The sequence below is a fragment of the Mastigoproctus giganteus genome, chromosome 1, assembly GCF_048544385.1.
Source record: "Mastigoproctus giganteus isolate SK-2022 chromosome 1, ASM4854438v1, whole genome shotgun sequence".
Taxonomy (NCBI): domain Eukaryota; kingdom Metazoa; phylum Arthropoda; class Arachnida; order Uropygi; family Thelyphonidae; genus Mastigoproctus; species Mastigoproctus giganteus.
This window is the reverse complement of record NC_143575.1, coordinates 119,578,681-119,596,206: the sequence shown is the minus strand read 5'-3', so window position 1 is coordinate 119,596,206 and position 17,526 is coordinate 119,578,681. Positions and strand designations below refer to the sequence as shown.

At 39.1% G+C, this 17,526-nt stretch overlaps 1 protein-coding gene across 1 annotated transcript in view; it reads right to left on the bottom strand.

Annotated features, from left to right (window-relative positions):
* Positions 1-17,526, bottom strand: part of LOC150091114 (propionyl-CoA carboxylase alpha chain, mitochondrial-like) — a 1,103,107-nt gene that overhangs the window by 519,355 nt on the left and 566,226 nt on the right. The gene's annotated exons all lie outside the window — the stretch shown is intronic.

Sequence of the window (17,526 nt, the reverse complement as noted above, 5' to 3'; positions counted from 1 at the left end):
ACTTCACGGTGTATGGTTCAGCAGGGAAGACACTGAATGCTAATGGCAGTGTGGCTGTAACTGTACATGAAGGAAAAACTGCCACAGCACCTACCATACTGTTAGTTTTCGATCCATCAGTATATAGTTTACAGAAGTTCAGAGTAGCATGAGCTGAGTGTGCAACTATCTGATATTGCAGGGAGGTATAACATTCTTCCCCCACTGGAGAAAATATAGCATGAGAGGCAGAAACGTACAACTGAGGTGGAACAGGTGCACTTCTGTCCTGAAAAATATCACTTAAATCGGCATACCAACTCTGAACAAGCCCTATGATCTTGAGTGAGGCAGGATGATTTTCATGTGGCTTATTCTCATAGAAGGAATCCCACTGAGTATTATAAAGATACTCCAAACTGGGATGCATTGGAAGACTTTGGATCTTACCAGCATAGAGAAGCAATGTTTTTCTCCAAAGATGTAATGGGGGTCATGTGCTTCAATACAAAGACTTTGGGCTGGAGAAGTCATGAAAGCTCCCAGCACAGTCCTTAGAGCAATGTGATGGATGACATTTAGCTGTTGTGTAGTGTAAAGTAGTTCTCCTGCCAGAGTCATATACTGGACAACCATAATATGGGCATGAATGGATCAGAGTTCTGTAAAGATGCGTAATGCATACCTATCAGCTCCCCATGACATGGACTGATTGAAGTATATTCAAACACTTTAGACAAGCAGTACTTAAATGAGTGATGTGAGCTTGGAAATTTAGCATGCTGTCTAATATCAATCCAAGAAATCTAATGGTATTAACAATTGGGATTGGAGTATTGTCTATTTGTAGTTCAGGAACAGGATGGGGAGCATCTTTTGCAAGAATGAGTGGCAGTGCATTTCTTTTCTGATAGTCAATAACCATTTCATGCGGTCCAGGTTTCTATTGTGTTTATAACAAGTTGTTACTGTTGTTCAATGGTGTTCATACTTTGAGACTGACAGGAAATGGTAAGGTGGTCTGCATACATGTAAGCCTGAACAGTTTTTGGGAAATCTCATGTAATGTTGCTAATGATAGCAACATTACACGAGATAGCAACTCCCACTCAGGAGGACTCCTTCCTCCTGAGTGGGAGTTGTAGAGAGTATGTTTTTATATCGGACCTGAAAAGAACACAGATGTAGGATATTTTTATTTATTTCAGGCAGGTGACCCTCTAAACCTAGATGGTAAAGATCCATTAAAATACCAGACGCCAGGTAGTATCAAATGCCTTTTCAATATCTAAGTTGACCATGACCAGACATGGTCAACTTGTTTCATGACAAAGGCATTGCAGATATGAGATTCAGATTTAATAAGGACATCTAAGGTTTATCTAGGGAAAGCCATATTGATGACCTGCCAGGAGATTCTGTCATTCCAGGATCCAACCTCATATGAACCATCCTTTCGAAAATTTTACCCATACAGCTCTTAAGAGATATTGGCCTATAATTTTGAACCAGGGAAGAACCTTTCCTAGTTTTGGTAAGATGATAAGGAAAGAATGATTCCAGAAAGAAGGATAGGCATTTTCAGAGATCCAGTTGTAAAAAATAAGAGGGCACACAAGTCCTCTTCAAGTAAATGCTTCAGCATGATGTAATGAATACCATCTAGCCCTGCAGCACTATTGGAGGAACTATTAAGGATTCTTTAAATCCTAGTGTGCAGGTTTGGATTAATGGGAGTGAAGGGTGCATGAACGAGTTGATTTTATCCTGTTCTGCACTTGCTTTGATGTTCTGAAAGGAACACAGGATGCAGAAACAGAGATTGTAGAGAATGGTTCTGCTAGTGCATTAGCAAATTCCTCAGGAGAAGACATGTTGTCCCGGGCGCCTCCGTAGCCAGGTGGGAAGGAGCAGCAGTGCATAGCACACGCTTCTTGATTAGACGGGGTTCGAGGATGACGGAAAGGTCAAGGAATGACCACCGCATATCCTGGAGCAATATGGCCTTAGTTGCTAATGCTCCTAAAAACCCAAATAATAGCAATAACATGTTGTCCCCTTTCCAGTGTAGTATTGGAGAGGGCAGCCAAATGAATTTGCCATTTAGTGCCTGTATTCTTTTAGAGATGGCTTGTGCACTGGAGTCTTTGGATGAGGCAAAAGCAATCCACAAATCCCGTTTCACTTTCTGCCTAATGAGTCCCAGAAAACTCAGGCTTCTTACAGAAGGGAGGCAAGAAGTTTGATAAACTTCATACCTCAACTTCCCTAGAGAATTCTTAATGTGTGGATGTACACTGGTGTTCAAAGAAAGTGCGTCACCTCTTAAAACTGTAATTGTCGTCCAAATAATGTAATTATATGGCAATATTTTTTTACAGATTGCACTAGATAAGATTGAAGAAGCCCCTCCTCACACAAAAAGAAAAAGGCCTGATTAATTTGATGTAAGGAGAATGTCAAATGGACCCCCGAGCAGTGGAAGTCAGTTTTTTTCTCGGATGAGAAGAAATTCAACATGCATGGCTCTGATGGGAGACAAACGATTTGTCATAGACGTGGGGAAGGATGCTATCCAGACTGTATGGTGTCTACAGTGAAATTCGCTACCAGCCAAATGATATGAGGGGTGCATTTTGTATCGCGGAGAAGGTCACCTGCAGTTTATAAAAGGTTCCATAAATGCCAATGGATACCTGGCTATATTGGAAGGCAAATTTCTGCCAATCTTTAGAGACTATTGTAACCTGCCAAGTAACTGCATCTTTCAGGAAGACTCTGCTCCTTATCATCGGGAGAAAAGTGTAAGCAGGCACTTCTGTAGTTACTTTAGTTTAATTTTTGCATTAGAGGTTCGACAGTAAAATGGTTCAAAGAACGGCCCATTACAACTCTTAGCTGGCCAGTAAACAGCCCGGACCCAATCCTATAGAGAACTGTTGGCATCATGTGGAATCTGCAGTTGCCAGAAAGAAACCAAACACCCATCGTGAACTTCAGGAACTATCAGTTGATTACGTAAAATACTCGCTCAGTTTGTCAGCAACCTGACCTGGTTGGTTGTTGTTGGATTTTTTTTTTTTGGCACAAAGGCAACTTTGGCCATATTGTGCCTATCTGACCAGGATCATCAACAACAGTAGAACGGTTTGACTGTTTTAAAACTTTGTACACTTCGACAAATTGAAGAAGTTGGTCTCACTGCACAGAATAACTACAAATTCTAATTGGAAATCGTTTGTGCATGTAATTGGAGAACTATCAGTTGATTACTAAATGGATGTCAGATGAACTGATGAGTGTTGTGGCAGAGAAGAAAAATGCAAGGGATGCATATATATTATCTGATGACACAAATACCTACAGTAGATAAAAACTAATCTGAAGCAATAACAAAGGAGGTTAGGCATACTAAGGAAGATTACAAGAAAAGCAGCAAAGACTTCTTTACTTATATAAAGTATACTATAATTCAAGTGATGAATTGCACTGCCAAAAGATATTAATGTTTTAATGTTTAATTGTTTATGATCTTGCTCAGGTTGCTGGCAAAATGAATAGGTAATCTGCATTTACATTCATACATGAGCATTTTTTTTAGGTATAGGGATGCCAGAAATATATGAATTATAACACAGAGCCAAATCATTCTGTGATACCTAGAGGAGACAGTAAGAGAAACCTGGTTGAAGTTAAACAAAAAAACAGATAACTGGGCTGGAGGGGATCTATCCAATTATATTACATAAGGCAGAAAAATAGGTAAGTAAACCCTTTAGCCATGATTATTAGAGCATCATTTGATTCAGAGGAGTTCCCTGTTTATTGGAGTTGTTGAATGTATTCTCAATTCACAACTGGGGAATCAAAAGGTGACATGAATAATTGCAGAAAAGAATTTCATTTATGTTCCAGGGAAAATCATGGAGTCACTGGTTAAAGAAGTTATGCAGGATCAGTTACACAGAAATGCAATACTGGCAGTGATAGCATGGCTTTAAGTAGCAAACTTATTTAATTAATAGGCTCAAGGGGTAGAATTTTTTTCAGCCTGGTCTATACTTGTTAACAGGAACAGATTCTACAGATACACTTAAATAGAAAGGACGCAAGAATATTTACTGATGCTATCGAGGCAGTATTAGGTGGGTCGGAAAACTGCTAGCTTGGGGGGGGAGGGGGATACAAGGACTAATAGATTAACAGTGGCCACTGGCAGAGGTGAAATTGATTCTTGCACTGCTTCTATTGGAATGAGCAGCAGCCTGGAAAACAAGATGCAGGATATTTCAGAGACTGCTGGGAGTCATTGCGGTACAAGTAAACACATGGGTTGTATTATGGTAGCTAAGAATAGGAACAGGTGCATGTCTATTTGCGTGTACACCAATGCAAGGAGTATGGAAAATAAATTTGATGAATTTGAGGTATTGCTCAAAACATCAAAGGCAGATACTGTTGCGATATCAGCAGAGACATGGTGTCACACAGATATAAGGAATCCAGAACTGGAATTTGGGGGGGGGGGGTAACAATGTGTACAGAAAGGATAGACAGGATAGGAAGGGAGGAGGGGTTATGCTATTAGTTAAGAAACACAAAATCCAAAGAAGTGAAACCAGTCGACATCGCTGGACAGTGCAGTGTCGAGTCAGTTTGGTGTAACATAAGCATTGGGAGATCAAAATTGAGAGAGGGAGTGTGCTATAAGCCTAATGACTCTGATGAGTATAATAAGAAACTATACAGGGAGATAGAGGGGGCCAGTAAATCACAGTCTTATAATGGGGGATTTTAATTTCCCAGATATTTACTGGAATTTGTGGGTTGATCACTCAGACTAGCAAGGTTTTTGTGGATTTGTTGGATGATTGTTTTCTACATCAGCATGTTCGGGAGGCAACGAGAGGGAGTAATACTCTTGATCTGATTATCAGTAGTGATTCTTCATGCATTAAGAAGCTGCGGATAAAGGAACCACCAGGTGGCAGTGATCACAGTGTGCTGAAGTGGGATATACTCAAACAGGTAACTACCATCAGGGGTAAATGGAAGAGATTTTGCTTTCGTCAAGGCAACTACGATGGTCTGAGACAGTATTTAAATTCTATACAGTGGGACCAACTAATGATATTACCAACCGAAAATTCAAAATGCAATGCATTCAAAGAACTTATCTTGGAAGCTACTAGGCTTTACATACCAACTAAGAAATATTGTTCAAGGTTTAGGCCTAAATGGATGTCAGATGAACTAATGAGACATATGGCAGAGAAGAAAAATGAATGGGATACATACAAATTAATGGGTGACATGGAAGAAAGCCTATTACAGATGTAACCTGGTCTGTAACCAAGTCACAAAGGAGATTAGGCAGGCAAATGCAGATTATGAGAAATCCTTGGCAAAGGATTCAAAGAAAAACAGCGAAGAGTTCTTTATTTATGTAAACTCTAGAAGGAAAAGGATGAATCAGATCGGTCCACTGGATATTGATGGTTCAACAGTTGAGGATCCTGCTCAGGTGGCTAACAAACTAAATGAGTATTTTGCATCTACATTCACACATGAGGAGTTATTCAGGAAGGGGAATGCCAGAGGTGAAGTAAACTCTGGCAATGAGCTAGATGATTTTGTAATAACTGAGTGATAACATTAATCCATGAAAAGAAGTGTCCATGAGTATCACTCTCCGTCTTCTCCCACTCAATCATCCCTTTATCCCAAATGGAATCAGTGCAAATGGAACCCTTTATATAATAGAGTCATTGGAAATTCACAGGGTTAGGTTTCAGGCACCAAACGTTTTATTTACCCATTTCAATACTCGAGTATAAAAAGGTCAGAAATAAAATTTTTAATTAAAAGAAGGTGTTTTATTTTTTAGCCTACATAAATACAGTAGTATATATAATAAATAAAAAATAAATTAATACAGTAGTAGTGTGTAGTATACATAAAATCTATTGACAGTAGCGTAACGCCGGGTTTTAGTTAACTTTGGAAGGCTCTTCTGTTGACGCCGGTAAAGAAGGTTGCCTTTGTTTGAAGAAAGACACAAGTGTTGATTGCCTGGATTTCTTCCTTTCTTTAAGAATTTTAAAATGTTTCAAATTTTCAGGGTTGGCAAGAATACGAGACCACTTTTAACTGTGGCACTCCTCTCCCAGTCGTGATCAACATCACAAAGCTCATTAGTGAGGAACTACACACTTGAAAGAATCTGTTTTAGATCACTAGTCTTCATAATTTTTAGAGGAGGATCTTATTTTTCTTTCTCTTTCTCCTGCTGTTGGCTAAGTTCTGCAGACAAATTTTTAAAGTTCTGTATCTAACTCTTCATTTGAAAGAGTCTCTGCATGACTTTTCAAGAGCTCAGTTACATCTTCAACTGTAACTTCTTCTAACCCTGCTTCTTGTGCCAGCCTGTCGATGTCTTCTACAACATTCTGTTGTGGCTTGAATCCTCTGAAGTCATGCATGGAATCTGAGAGAAGTTTATGCCACACTCCATTTAGATGTGACAGTCACTCCTTGCCAGGCTATGTTAATGTGACGGATCGCTTTTGGGACATAAAACGACCGCCAATATTCTCTGATGGTAATGTTGGACATGTCTAAAGATTTTACTATCAGGACTGGACTAAGGTATTCCTGTACGCTGGGTAGAAAGATTATTTTGGCACCCCTGTGCATATCCTAGAACTCTGCGTAAGGTTTTGTAAAAAAACAATCCTTCCCTTGCTCTTCAGCTTCTGGTGCCCCTATAAGAATGGTGCCCTGTTAGCCCATACCTTAATTCAGCACTGTTTGCCATTTCTGTAAATGTTTGCCGCAGGTAATAAGCTTTAAAGGTGGCTATTACCTCCTGGTCCACGGGTTGCAAAATTGAAGTTGTATTAAGGGGCATGTAGACGATGTTAACTTTAAGAGGCATTCTAACTTCACCAGATATGTAGAATGTACAGGGGCATTGTCCAAAGGAAGAATAGCCCCAGTTGGTAAATTTTTGTCATTGAGATCTGAAGGTTATTCAGCCTCCACTATTATGGCCAGAAACTCTGCAGAGAATGTGGCAGCCACGACACCATTCGTAATTGTAGTAATAGTCGATGGAGGCATATCCATAGCTCTACACATATTAGGGCAGATTTCACCAGCTTCCATCCTCCGGATAACCTCCATCTTATCTTCCAATGTGATATACAGGCATACCTCGAATAACGAATAGGATGCGTTCCACGAAATTACTTCGTTAAGCGAAACTTCGTTTTCAGAGGTAAAAATACTATGGCCAGAATAGGGATACGTTCCTACGTAAAGAAAATGAAAAGCTTTTTTTTTTCGAACAAAGAAACGTTTTATTAAATAAACAGTCAACTTACATACAAAGTGAAATCACATTTTAAAATATGAGCCTAAAGTTGATTGTTTATGCTTTTTTCCTCTTTCATTTAACAATTGCCTATACGGAGTTATTGCATTTAACACTGATCGCTTAACAATAACACTTCTTCCTAAATCAGGATCATTTTCACTAAAAAAATTTAAAACGTTTTCAATGTCATTTAAGCACCTTTTTAAATCTTTGGTTGTTAACACTTTTTCGGCAGGAACTTCTTTAACTTCGTCTTCATTATCTTTGTCTTCGTTGCTAACGAGGTTTTCTAAATCTTCCACTGAAAAACCATCATCTTCTGCATTCAATAAATTCCTAACATCCTCTTCATCGACATTTTCAAAACCTATTGATTGAGCCATTTGGATAACTTCATTTCTAATTTCTTGGATGTTATTTTCTTCTTCTAGTACAACTTCTGGCCATATTTTGCGCCAAACTCCATTTAAGCATTTCTTAGTGACTTCTTTCCAAGAACTATCAATGTTTTCAATTGCATTTTTAATGGTGTAGTTTTTCCAAAAAGTTTTAACTGTCATTTCCTCTTTATCCTCTAGTTCAGTTAAACTGCTTAATGTTCGAGGCAGATAATAAGCTTTAAATGATGCTATTACTCCCTGATCCAATGGTTGAATCAGGGAAGTTGTGTTTGCTGGAAGAAACACAACTTTGACAGGAATGCATGTGTCCAACGTGTTAAGATCAGTAGGATGTCCCGGAGCATTGTCTCACAACAAAAGAGCTTTTTCTTCAAAGTTGTTTTTTTTTGACAATACCGTTTTACTTCAGGACAAAAGTGGTTAACAAACCAATCAGTAAATAACTCCTTGGTAACCCACGCTTTTCTATTTGCTTTCCATATTACAGGTAAATTCATTTTTATGTTACCTTTTAACGCCCTCGGATTTTCTGAATGGTAAACTAATAACAATTTTAATTTATAATCGCCAGAGGCATTTGATCCAAAGAGTAACGCTAAACGGTCTTTGGCTGCTTTGAACCCAGCAGCTGATTTTTTCTTCAATAGAAATGAAGCTTTTTGTTGGTAGCCGTTTCCAGAACAAACCGCTTTCGTCAACATTGAACACCAAATTTGGAAAATTTTCACGTTCAATTATTTCCTTTAGTTTTTCTGGAAACTTATTTGCAGCTTCTCCTGTTAATTTTACACTATGAATCCTGGCCCGTTTTTTAAATTTCTCGAACCAACCACGAGAAGCCCCAAAGATTTCCGTAATTTCTTCAGTTTGTTTAGATTTCAGGTGATTAAACTGGAATATTTTTTTTTTTTGTTAAATGGGGCTTGAAATTGCCGACTTCGTTACATCGAAGCTTCGTTATCAGAGGTAACGTTAACCGAGGTATGCCTGTATTTATGTACCTTTTTCATGCTTTCATTTACACTAGGATTCATTGAACTTAATTTAGCAGACATCATCAGCCATTTTCAATCCACTGCAGGATGAAGGCCTCTCCAGCAACTTTCCAGTTCCTTCTGTTTTGAGCACTGGCCATCCATTTACTACCCAAAAACTCACGAATTTCATCTATCCATCTCCGCCTTTGTCTTCCAGGTTTCCTTCTAGCTCCTCTTGGGTACCATTCTGTTATTTTCTTAGTCCATCTGTCATTATGTCTTCGAGCAATGTGTCCTGCCCAAGACCATTTTAGTTCTTTAGTTTTGATAAGAATGTCCTTTACTTGAGTTTGTTGCCTAATCCATGTGTTTCTATTCTTATCTAACAGTCTGATTCCCAGTATAATTCGTTCCATTCTTCGCTGTGTAGTTCTCAGATTCTCTTCCATTCTTTTGGTGAGTGCCCAAGTTTCACTTCCATAAGTAATGGTAGGGGAGTATACATTGATTCATTATTTTACGTTTCAGACAAACTGGGATGTTGCTCTTCAGTATGTGACTATATTTCCTGAATGCTATCCATCCAAAATTTATTCTTCTCTTGACTTCCAGCCATTTATCACAGCTAATAACTTGTCCCAGATAAGTACATGACTCCACCTTTTCAGTTACCGATCCTTCAATCATTATTTCCCTTTCCGTGGCATACTTGTTCATCACTACTTTTGTTTTAGCCATATTCATCTTTAGTCCAAAATCCTTACTAACTGTGCATAACTGATTAAGATTTTCCTCTAATTCTTTGGGATTGTGGCTTATGACCACAATGTCATCTGCAAATCGTAAATTAGCATTAGCATTAGTAGAGGCATTTGATGCAAGAAAGCAAGCTTATGCAGCATCAGCCAAAAAAAAAAAAAAAAAAAAAAACCCACTTCCACTTCACCCCTCTGTTCGTTCAAAATACCTGTCCAGCTGAGCCTTAAACTTATTTAGGCTATCAACCTCCACCACAAGGGATGGGAGTCTGTTCCACCAACCAACCACCCGCTGGCTAAAGGCAAATTTCCGCACGTCTATCCTACATCTGTCCTTTCCTCAATTTGAATTTATGCCCTCTCAGGTGATTTTTCTGAGCTAGAGGAAGAATCCCAGGGGCTCACATCTGGTGAGTATGGGCTTGGCACACCCAGGGTCCTGAGCTGGATACCATCATTCTTCTCTTCTTGGTGATTCCCTTCTACTCTCTCTCTCTCTCTCTCTCTCTCTCTCTCTCTCTCTCTCTCTCTCTCTCTCTCTCTCTCTCTCTCTCTCTGTCTCTCTCTGGGTAACTTGGAAATTTTTTTTTTAGCTGGTGCAGCATAAGCCTCGGCTTCCTTGCACTATGTGGCTAGTAATAATAATAATAATAATAATAATAATCCCATCAGCATTGAGCATGCTTAAACCATTCAAGGCTTTATACACCTCTATCAGATGTGCAAAACTTAAGCCTTTCTTCGTAAGAGCACCCCTTTGTTCCATTCACTAATCTTGCTGCCCTTCTCTGTACTCGTTCCAGCAGCTCTACATCCTTCTTGAAATGAGGCCTCCAGACCTGTATACAGTACTCTAGGTGTGGCCTGACCATTGCCTTATACAATGGAATAATCACCTCCTTATCCCTGCTGGAAAAATTCCTGTATATCATTGACAATACTCCATGAGCTACTCTTGCAGCCCGTCTGCACTGCTCAGAGAACTTCATATCTGACTGCACAACCACCCCCAAGTCCCTTTCATTCTCTACCACTGTCAGTGTAGTACCACAGAGTTGATACGATGCTCTGGGGTTGCTGTTTCCCATGTGTAGTACTTTACATTTGTCAATGTTAAACTTCATTTGGCACCTCTCAGCCCATCTGCTCAACCTTTCCAGATCCTGTTGCAGCAGCATAGTGTCAGTAGTGTCATTGAAAACCCTGCCAACCTTTGTTTCATCTGCAAACTTGGACATTAAGCTTGATATACCATCATCAATATCATTTATAAATACAGAAAACAATAATGGACCCAACACTGAGCCCTGAGGGACTCCACTAATAACATTAGTCCACGATGAGCAGTGTCCATTGAATACCACTCTCTGTCTTCTCCCCCTCAACCACCCCTTTATCCATAGCAGCAATTTGCCTCCAACGTCACACTGCTCCAATTTGTGCAGCAGTCTTCCATGTGCAACAGTATCAAAAGCCTTTCTAAGATCCAAGTATATAATACCAAAGTTATTCCCTGCATCCAGTTCTTTTGTGACTGCATCATAGTATCCAATCAAATTGGTCAGGCAAGACTTCCCCTTAACAAAACCATGCTGGGTCTGAGCTATAACTGAAGTCTTGTCTAAATGATCCTGCAGTGCTTCTTTAACCAGTGCCTCCATTACTTGTGTCAGCCTTTGATCCTCCTTTGTGAATTCGGGTCACATTTCCACATTTCCAGTCTATGGGTACCTCCCCTGTATCCAAAGAAGCTCTCATAATTATGGCTAAGGGTTTGCTTACTTCCTTTGCTGCCTCCTTTAATATAACTGGATAGATCCCATCCACCCCGGGTGCCTTTCTTGTGTTTATCTTCAACAGTTTCTCCTCCACTTTACTCCCAGTTATTTCAAGATTCTGTAGCTTACTGGTAGAGTTGAATACACCTCTGGCATTCCCCTTGCTGAATAGCTCCTCATGTGTGAATGTCGATGCAAAATATTCATTTAGTTTGTTAGCTACCTGAGCAGGATCATCAACAGTTGATCCATCAATATCAAGTGGACCAATCTGATTCATCCCCTTCCTTCTAGAGTTTACATAAGTAAAGAACTCTTTGCTGTTTTTCTTTGCATCCCTTGCCAAAGATTTCTCGTAATCTGCCTTCGCCTTCCTAACCTCCTTTGTAACTTGGTTGCATATCAACTTGTATCTATCATAGGCTTCTGTGTCATGTGTTAATTTGTAAGTATCCCATGCATTTTTCTTCTCTTCCATATGCCTCATTAGTTCATCTGACATCCATTTTGGCCTAAACCTTGAACAATATTTCTTAGTTGGTATGTAAAGCCTAGTAGCTTCCAAGATAAGTTCTTTGAATGCTTCCCATTTTGAATTTGCTGTTGGTAACATCATCAGTTGGTCCCACTGTATAGAATTTAAATACTGTCTCAGTCCATCGTAGTCGCCTTTACGGAAGCAATAACCCTTCCCTTTACCCCTAATGGTAGTTACCTCTTTGAGTAAATCCCACTTCAGCACACTGTGATCACTGCCACCTAGTGGTTCATTTATCTGCAGATTCTTAATGCATGAAGAATCACTGCTGATAATCAAATCAAGAGTATTACTCCCTCTATTTGCCTCCCGAACATGCTGATGTAGAAAACAATCATCCAATAAACCCACAAAAGCCCTGCTAGTGTGTGAGTAACCAGCCACCAAATTCCAGTCAATATCTGGGAAATTAAAATCTCCCATTATAAGACTCTCTGATTTACTGGGCCACTCTATTTCCCTGTACAGTTCCTTATTATACTCATCAGAGTCATTAGGCCTATAGCACACTCCTACTCTCAATTTTGATCTCCCAATGCTTTTGTCACACCAAACTGACTGAACACTGCACTGTCCAGCGATGTCGACTGGCTTCACTTCCTTGGTTTTTATGTGTTTCTTAACTAATAGCATAACCCCTTCCCCCTTCCTATCCTGTCTATCCTTACTGTAGACGTTGTACTCCCCAAATTGCAGTTCTGCATCCCTTATATCTGCCTTTGATGTTTTGAGCAATACCTCAAATTCATCAAATTTATTTACTAAACTCCTAGCATTGGTGTACACGCAAGTATACCTGCACCTGTTTCTATTCTTAGCTACCCTAAAACAACCCATGTGTTTATTGTACCACAATGGCTCCCAGCAGTCTCTGAAATACCATGCATCTTGTTTTCCAGGCTTCTGCTCATTCTAATAGAAGCAGTGCAACAATCTCTTTCACCTCTGCCAGTGGCTACTGTCAATCTATTGGTCTTTGTCTCCCCCCAAGCTAGCAGTTTTCCGACCCACCTAACACTGCCTCGATAGCATCAGCAAATATTCTTGCACCCTTTCTATTTAAGTGTATCCCATCCCTGTAGAAGCAATCTCTCCTGTTAACAAGTACAGTCCAGGCTGAAAAAAATTCTACCCCTTGAGCCTTGCACAATCTTTCCAGGGCCGAATTGATACACAAGGCTCTCATCATATACTCCCTCCTATCGTGTCTGGGCAGAATTGCAGACAATTTCAAATTCAACACTAATTCATAGCTTTTTTTCAACAGTGACCTGTACTTGTTAAGTAATTCCGCCGGTCTCTTACTCTTAATATTATTAGTGCCAACGTGTACAACTATATCACCTTTTGTGCCCTTAAAAGATGATATTCGCTCTACAACGTCATCAACCTTTGCCCCTGGCAGACATACCCTGGTCCTGTTCCACCTATCTTTTTTACAAAGCATGTTCTCCGTTTCCCTGACAATAGAGTCACCACCAATTACTAGTTCCTTCGGGACCAGCGCATTCTGCCTTGGGGGTTGTCTCTGTGTCACGCGATGCCCAAGTGCAAGCTCTGGCGTTGATGTGGGCAGCTGAGAGCTTGATGGGCCCCTCAATTTAGTTTCTTCGAGGGCATCCACCCTGTCCTTCAAGCTCTCATATAGGCCCACAAGAACGCCGAGTTGTTGCCTGATATCGATACACTCCTTGCATCGCGCACACACAAAGACATCCCCCTTGGCAGTATCATGTCCCCGATTGCTCTGCAAACATCAAGCAAACAGTGCATTTTATAAGGCTGTGAGTCAGAGGACAACTGCCCCCCCTCAGTTCTGCTCTGAGCCACAGCACTTCCATTAGCTTGAGCCTTTTGCTTTGGTACTCTGGTCTGAGTCATGATTCTATTAATTTATTAATTAATTATAATTAATTATGTTATGTTATTAATTATGTTAAATATAATTAATTATATTACGTTTGTAATCTAAGTCGTTATATGTATTTATTTAAACGTACAATTTAACTGCTAACGAAGTTCAACTAACGCTATCTAGTACGGTATATAATTATCGTATCACAAAGGCGGGAAAATTACGAACGGTAGCGGAGTTGAAACACGTGGAAATCTTTACCGATACTTTTATGCAATTACAAGGCCGAGTAAAGAATAAATACACCAAATTAATCAGAAAATCACAAAATAATGTTATACTACTAAATTTAAATCAAAAGTTTTAGAAAAACTTCAAGTCAATTTCAAGTCAATAAATAAGAAAATCCACTTAACGGCTTTGAACACGACCGTCTCTAGTAGCCTCGTCAGCAGATCCCGGTTTAGGTACTCTCCGTTCGCATTGACTCCTTTCTGCGACCAGTCTAATCTTCTGAAAGCTTCCTCAAGGGCAGCAGTAAACAGCTTTGGAGATAGTGTCTCCTTGTCGAACTCCTTTCTCGATTTTAAATTTCCCACTTTCTTTGTCTATTATAATAAAGGAGGTAGCACTCTCATATATTTTCTTCAAAATCATAATATATGGGGTATCTATGCCTTGTCTTTCCAGTGCCCGAAACATTGCCTTATGCTGTATGGAGTCAAATGCCTTTTCATAGTCCACAAATGCCAGGCATAATGGTGTTTTATATTCATTTGCTTTCTTCATTAGCTGTGATATTACGTGAAGATGATCCATAGTTGAGAATCCTGTCCTAAAGCCAGCTTGCTCTTTCGGTTGATTCTCATCAAGTATTCTTTCTAATCTGTTAGTAATGACTCTTGTGAACAACTATTAGATGTGGGATAACAAGCTAATTGGTCTATAATTTCCAATTTCTGATTTATCGCCTTTCTTATGCAGCAAAACTATGATTGCATTATTCCACTGCTTAGGCGTCACACCTTTTCTAATGCACTTTGTGAAGAGCCTTGCCAGTTTTTGTGTTATGTCTCTTCCTCCCAATTTTAACAACTCTACAGTAACTTCATCTTCCCCCGGAGCTTTCCGATTCTTCATTTTCTTCAATGCATGTTCTACCTCATTAGGAAGAATATCGGGTATGTCGTATGTGTTGCTACTTTGCAATTCATCTACCCCACTGCTGGTATCATTCCCTTGCTCCTTGTATAATTCTCTATAGTAGTCTTCTGCTATTTGAATTATACCTTCTCAGCTGTTTGTAAGTACACCATCGCTATTCTTCAGTTCAGTATCATTTGTCTTTCTGTATTACTGCTCATGTCTGCTGATTTAAATCCTTTGTTTTCCCTTAATGCTTGTTCTACTTTTCTTGTGTTGAATCTTCTTATGTCCTCTCTGAGTCTCTTTCTAATGGCTTTGCATAACTCAGTATACTCAATTTTCTCCCTGTCAGTGTTTTTCTTGTTCTTCACTTGTTGTCTTCGGTTCATCATGACACGTGTTTCTTGACTAATTTTTTCTTCTTTGGATTTCTTTTTCCCTATAGGTTTCTTGGGCTTTATCACTTTCAAAAAGTTGTAATATTCCTTGTCGATATATTGGTCCTGAGCAGTCTGCAGAGGCTCAAACTTGTTCTTAAGTTCCAGTACTGCTATTTCTCCTCCTTTGTTATCTCAAAGACCTTTGTATTATTTACTCAAGTCAGTTTTTTCCTTTCCTTTCCTACATCTATATCAAGTGTGTGTACATCTTACAATTCTGTGATCACTTCCAACATTTATCTTATTCAGGACGATTCACAATATATCTTCTGTTAGTGAGGATGAAGTCGATTTCATTAGTTGTTAATCCATTTGGACTCCATGTCCACTTTCTGTTCAACCTTTTCTTGAAAAAAGTGTTCATTACTGACAGTTCTTGAGATTCTGCAAATTCCACAAGTCTTTCACCTTTTTTATTTCTTTCACCAATTTCAAAATTTCCTATAGTTCCTCTTTCTGCACTGTTTTACCTTTTTCCAACCTTAGCATTGAAGTCCCCCATAATAATAGTGTAGTGGGTTTTCTGCTCATCTAGAAGACTCTCAATTTTGGTGTACATTTCTTCAACCTCTTCATCATCATGGCTCGATGTTGGTGCATAAATCATTATAATCTTTAGCTTGTACCTCTTACAAATCTTGAGTATTAGTCTTGACACTCTTGATGATGTACTTTTGAATTCCAAAATGTTGTTTTTAAAATCTTTATGGACCAGAAACCCAACTCCACCATCAGTCCTTTCACTTAGCAGACATAGTGTCTCTTTATTGACCTGATCTGGCAGTCTGTCTGCATTGCTCAGAAAACTTCCTATCTGACTGCACAATCACTCCCAGGTCTTTTTCATTTTCTGCCATACAGTTAGTACGTTCTTCTGGGATTACTTCTACCCATATGCACTACTTTGCATTTGTCAATGTTAAACTTCATTTGCCACTTCTCAGCCAATCTGCCCAAATTTTCTACATCCTGTTGCAGCAGCACACTACCATTACTGTCATTAACAACCCTGCCAACCTTTGTATCATCTGCAAACTTCGACACTACACTTGATATACCTTCATCAATATCATTGATAAATATACAAAACAACAGTGGTCCCAACCCTGTGGGACTCCACTAATAATATTAGTCCACAAAGAGCAGCATCCATTGATTACCACTCACTACCCCACTGCTGGTATCATTCCCTTGCTCCTTGTATAATTCTCTATAGTAGTCTTCTGCTATTTGAATTCAACGGATAAAAGGATGGTCTTCAACCATCCTTTTATCCATTGCAGCAACTTTTCTTTAATACCATACTGCTCTGGTTTGTACAGTAACCTTCCAAGCGCAACAGTGTCAAAAGCTTTCCTGAAACCCAAGTACAGGTAACCCTCATATAACACAGTAGTCTGGTTCCTACAAAATCTCGGGTAATATGAAACCGTATTATACGGACTAATAACCAGTACAAAAAGGTGGATTATATTCCAAAAGCTAACAAAAATACACCATTTTTTTCAAAACTATAGGAAGCTTAATTTTTATAATAGTAGTAACTTAAATAGTAATAACTGAACAAACGTTTTACAAACTCTGATACATATATGTCAGATAATGTACATTCATTTAATTTTCTTCCTCTTCATCGCTGCTAGGCACAATCAAAAGAGAACGTTTTGTCTGATGCAGAATATCACCTTCTGAACTTTCTTCTGCAGCATCTAGATTTATTTGTTTTTGCTTGACAGATCTTTGTAAATTTCTTGATATGGAGTTAAACACTTTTGAAGCTCCCTTTTGAACTTTGTGCTCCTTTCAGTAGAAGGATCTGCATTCAAAAAATAAGATTCTAATTGCTCGGCTAAGTTTATGCCTTCCCATATGCTTTACAGTAAAATTTGGAATTTCAGAAGTTTTAACTGCACTATCATCCTCTGAATTGATTTGTTTTACCTTGGATGCCATTTACAGCAAATCAGCTTCGCCAGCCTCTTTTTCTACCAATAATTTGTGAGCATCTTCAGTAATCATATCATCAAAATTTTCTCATCCTACCGACTTAGCAAGTTTTACTATCGCATCAATTCCATTTTCGGCCAGTTAGACCATATTTCCTGACTGAACTGACTCTAGCCATAAATTTTTCCAACATGCATTTAATGTTGACGGTTTTACTTCTTTGAGAGATAAGGCTATGATTCTGATACAGTCCACAACTGAAAAATCTTTCCATGCCTCCAATCACTTCACACATGCCTCCAACAGATTCGGAATCAATTTTTTTCAAA